Below are 5,451 nucleotides of genomic sequence, written 5' to 3'. Positions count from 1 at the left end.
TGGTCATAACACGGTTGGTTATAACATGGTTGGTTTTAACAGGGTTATAACATGGTTGGTTATAACATGTTTATAATATGGTTGGTTAAAGCATGGTTATAACACGGTTGGTTGTAACATGGTTGGTTATAACACGGTTGGTTGTAACATGGTTGGTTATAACACGGTTGGTTATAACATGGTTATAACACGGTTGGTTATAACATCATTGGTTATAACATGGTTGGTAATAACATGGTTGGTCATGAAAAGGTTGGTTATAACATGGTTATAAAATGGTTGGTTATAACATGGTTATAAAATGGTTGGTTATAACATGGTTATAACACGGTTGGTTATAACATGGTCATAACACGGTTGGTTGTAACATGGTTGGTTATAACACGGTTGGTTATAACATGGTTATAACACGGTTGGTTATAACATGGTTTGTTATGTCAAACTTGGTTTTAACATGGTTGGTTATAACAAGGGTGTTCATAACATGTTTATAATATGGTTGGTTATAACATGGTTGGTAATAACATGGTTGGTCATGAAAAGGTTGGTTATAACATGGTTATAAAATTGTTTGTTATAACATGGTTATAAAATGGTTGGTTATAACATGGTTATAACACGGTTGGTTATAACATGGTTAGTTGTAACATGGTTGGTTATAACATGGCTATAACATGGTTGGTTAAAACATGGTTATAACACGGTTGTTATAACATGGTTATGACATGGTTGGTTATAACATGGTTTGTTATGTCAAACTTGGTTTTAACATGGTTGGTTATAACAAGGGTGTTCATAACATGTTTATAATATGGTTGGTTATAACATGGTTGGTTATAAAATGGTTGGTTATAGCATGGTTATAACATGGTTGGTTGTAACATGGTTGATTATAACATGTTTATAACATGGTTGGTTATACCATGGTTGATTATAGCATAGTTATTATAACACCGTTGGTTATAACATGGATATAACATGGTTGGTTATAACATGGTTGTAACATGGTTGGTTATAAAACGGTTGGTTATACAACGGTTGGTTATAACATGGTTATAACATGGTTGGTTATAACACGGTTGGTTAGAACATGGTTGGTTATAACATGGTTATAACATGGCTGGTTATAACATGGTTATAACATGGTTATAACATGGTTATAACACGGTCGGTTATAACATGGTTGTTTATAACACCGTTGGTTATAACACCGTTGGTTATAACATGGTTATAACACCGTTGGTTATAACATGGTTATAACACCGTTGGTTATAACATGGTTATAACATGGTTGGTTGTAACACGGTTGGTTATAACATGGTTAGTTATAACATGGTTGGTTATAGCATGGTTGGTCATGAAAACGTTGGTTATAACATGGTTATAAAATGGTTGGTTATAACATGGTTATAAAATGGTTCGTTATAACATGGTTATAACACGGTTGGTTATAACATGGTTAGTTATACCATGGTTGGTTATAGCATGGTTGGTCATGAAAACGTTGGTTATAACATGGTTATAAAATGGTTTGTTATAACATGGTTATAACACGGTTGGTTATAACATGGTTAGTTGTAACATGGTTGGTTATAACATGGTTGGTTATAGCATGGCTATAACATGGTTGGTTATAACACAGTTGGTTATAACATGGTTATAACACCATTGGTTATAACATGGTTTGTTATAGAATGGTTGGTTATAGCATGGTTATAACATGGTTGGTTTTAACATGGTTTGTTATAACACAGTTGGTTATAACATGGTTGTAACATGGTTGGTTATAAAACGGTTGGTTATAAAACGGTTGGTTATAACATGGTTATAACATGGTTGGTTATAACATGGTTTTAACATTAAATCAAATAATGCAACAGCACCATTGCCTTTAGTCCATAGTCACATATCCCACAATTATATATTATTAGATATTATTCTTTAACATGTCAATGTTGTTGAAACAGGAGCTTTAGTGACCGTCATACGGTCTTGTTCAGTGTTGTGAACGTCAGCTCTTTCAGCTGCTAGTGAGTGAGGCTGTGAAGTTGTGTGTCAGCTGGAGGAGGCGAAAACGGCACTCTTCCAATTGATACTGTTGCAAGTGAGTACCAAATCCGATAGTAATGTTCTTTTCAGTATCGATTTGTATCGCCGAGTATAATTTTTTTTTGACAACCCTAATTGTGACATTCATGGTTTGGTTCTGACATTAAACTGGTCGGTGACACAAAAAAAGGTTGTGGACTGCTGTGTTGCTCTTTCTTTATTGATTTCTTTCATTGATCTTGGTTGACATAGTTAGATAACAAATACGTAGAAAAATGTGTGTACATGTTAATAATTAATGGCGGATGAGTAGATGACATAAAAGCAACCAAATGAGATCATTTGTCAGAAGTCTGTTAAGTGGTGAAATTTGGAAGATGAATCTCAACAGTTTATTTTTGATTTTGTTGTTTTGTGGCCTGGCTGTGGCCTAGGATACTATCAAAACCAATGCCATGACAGAAAAATTAAATTCTTTGGAAATCAAGATGATGAACATTGAAAGCAAGCTGGAAAACTTCAGCTGGGACAAAAAGGTAAAGAATAAAGCTGAAGCAGACGTTTTTGGGTTGGTTTTTTTTGTGATTTTCAACATCTGGAGAAATAAAATGATGTGAAGAATCATACTTTAACACATATCTGAAATAAACATGTTTTTTTTTCTTTTTTTCTTAGAGAGAAACACGGTCATATTCAGTGTTGGAATTGGAGTGGATTCACCATTTGGGCCCTTTGACACAGATGTAACTATGATCTACGATTACACATTTTTAAATATTGGAAATGCCTACAGCCCAGTTACAGGTAAGATTCTTCTTCACATTTTTGTGTTAGTCAAGTAAATAAAGCCCAAAAAATGTGTCATGTGATTATGCATGTTTACATTCAGTAATAACATTTGCAGATTCGTAATACTGAAACTTTTTCGAGAATTTTGAAAAAATGAAAGAGATTTAAAGATATTACAAGTGTTCAACTGAGGTGTTTCTTGCATTTATACGTGTAAAACTTGCTTCTTCAGAAAATGACAAACAATTAAAGGAGTTTACTTTTTTTTTCTCCAGGTGTCTTTACAGCACCTGTTTCAGGTGTGTACTTTAACATTTTCTCTCATTCTGGAGGTCGCCATAGAATATGGCTGCATTTATACAAGAACAATGAGGTGATCTTACACATCCATGATCACCAGTCAACTGACACAGCTGATAATGGAGAAAATGCGGCATTCCTGCAGCTGCAGCAGGGTGATACAGTGTATGTGTTTAAAGGCGGGTACACATGTCTATAAAGCCAGCACAGTAACAACTTTCAGTGGATTTTTGGTCAAACAAAACAGTTAAAAAGAGACGTACATTTCTTTGAAATTGTGTTTGGCTGCAGTGGTTCTTGTGTGTGCTCCAATAAAACACATTTAAATCATACATACAGCTGAATATGGGGTTTACTTCACTTTTGTGTTGTTAAACGATTTTAATGCTTATCAAACTAGTAAAAGACTCTTTAAATGTGGCGTGGAAATGCTAGTAAACTTGTTTTTGATGTATTTGTAACTAGTAGATGAACAATGTTATGTTTGGAAACAGTTCATGGGGAATATTCATAAAGGCCAACTGAGACATTTTTTCTACCGCTCTTTGAAACCAGGATTGAACTAAAACATTATTTTGTTCATCTCAGAGAAAACCAGCAACAGCTCAGAGTTACAAGATGCAATCTTGACTTATTTACAAAAGTGGCTGTTGATGTATTGCAGTTGCCAGAAAATGGCAATTCCAATATAACTGTAAAAAAAAGAAGAGTAATAAAGATGGCGTTGTAACAAAGTGACAACCAGACTGGTTTAGTATAGCTGTTGCTTCCTGTGGTGCATCTTTCAGAAATATGGCGAGCATTACATTCATGCGAGTAGCATGATTTATGCTGCTCTCCAAAGAAAAGCTACAAAGTGCACAGGCTGTGTGGATATGATGCAAATGTCAGTAAATACATAACAATCTGTTATCAGCCTCATTCACTGTTTGATACAGGGAGAACACAACTTCCAGTTTGTGTGAGTAAAATCAGATTTTTTTTTCTCTTTGTCAGTTTAACAGTTTCTGTTTTGGCTGTCACTGTTCCCTGTCTGTTTTCTTACCTGGTTCTTCCTGACCTTGTACTTTCTCCTCACGTTCCCCTCTTTCCTCTTTCCCTCTTCGGACTGACAATCATACACAAATAAATTGTATTCAATTAGATGAAAAAATTAAATTAATATGAAAAAAAAATTCTATCAAGAATCATCTATCAGTGTACTTTCAACCAAAAGGCAAATAACCAAACCACATGAACATCTAATAAAAGATATAAATATTGAAACACTGATCCAACATTATTCTTGATTAACGGATCATTTGATTTTACACTTTTACCTGAATGTGGCTCCTTTTTTTGAAAAAACTTCCTTATATCCATTATGAACCTGGCTGTCTCTCTGTACACACACACACACACACACACAACAGGAGTTATAAGGTTAATGGGCATTCAGTCAGTTAGCTAGTTAGTATCCATTTCAAACAGGACAGTGGTAACAACAGTAGGCTACGGACAATTATAAGTTTTAGATTTTAAATAGGCTGTATACATTTCAATGGGAGCAACAGGGCGGCCAAATGTCACTGATTTTACTACAGAGCAGGACGGATTGTAGGTTAGCAAACATTGTCGGAAAACACGTTTTCAACACTGCAGGTTAACTGGGTGTAATGTTTTTCAGCTAAAAAGAAACATGGCCTGACTCCTACCTAACTATATAAAGAGTAACTTAGGGTTAAATGGAGCTAATATGTCCTGTTTTAAGCCAGGCACTTACACCTCTGCTCCGCTGCCTCTCAGCCACCATCGCGCTGGCAGAAAGGGTGCTAGAGCCAGCGTAGGGGAAAGACGAGCTGGAACAAACCATTTTGGGAGAGGGTGGTTATCTATACTTTTGTTGTTAAAATGTTACGTCTCAACCAAGTTCTGTATGCTTTTTATATTTTTAGTAGTGTGACACACACACAGCAAATATTGTAAAAAAAAAAGTAAGAAATCTTTGGGGGTGCTTCGATTCATTTTGAAAAATGGGCTAAAATCGCCCCTGGTCTGTCTTATAAAAAATACACATGGACTGACTCAATTCTTTCACAGCAAAGCAATAAGATCCAGTTTCGTTTTCATGATAGTAAGATTTTGGATCAAATGCTTTCTTAGCCTAATATTTGACAGCTAACTTGGTGTTAGATATTACTGTTAGTGGTTGTATGTTAGCATTTAGTTAGTGGTTATTCTATGTATTTTATGTTAGTTGTTGTATATTATGTGTTCCTTTTCCAAAGACTCTATACTGAATTCCCCATTTTACAAAGTTTATACATACTACTT

At 34.9% G+C, this 5,451-nt stretch overlaps 1 long non-coding RNA gene across 1 annotated transcript; it reads left to right on the top strand.

Moving 5' to 3' along the window:
- The first annotated feature begins 2,403 nt into the window (after positions 1-2,403).
- On the top strand, positions 2,404-5,192 carry LOC146665357 (uncharacterized). Its single transcript, XR_014912384.1, has 3 exons — positions 2,404-2,585; positions 2,725-2,853; positions 3,114-5,192. It is a non-coding gene; the product is annotated as an uncharacterized LOC146665357 (long non-coding RNA).
- Positions 5,193-5,451: the final 259 nt, after the last annotated feature.

The sequence above is a fragment of the Rhamphochromis longiceps genome, linkage group LG7 (genome assembly GCF_057381845.1).
Source record: "Rhamphochromis longiceps isolate RC_006_pf linkage group LG7, R_longiceps_female_GT1.1, whole genome shotgun sequence".
NCBI classification, from domain to species: Eukaryota; Metazoa; Chordata; class Actinopteri; order Cichliformes; family Cichlidae; genus Rhamphochromis; species Rhamphochromis longiceps.
Note: the sequence above shows the minus strand (reverse complement) of the source record. Positions and strands in the feature narration are given on the sequence as shown.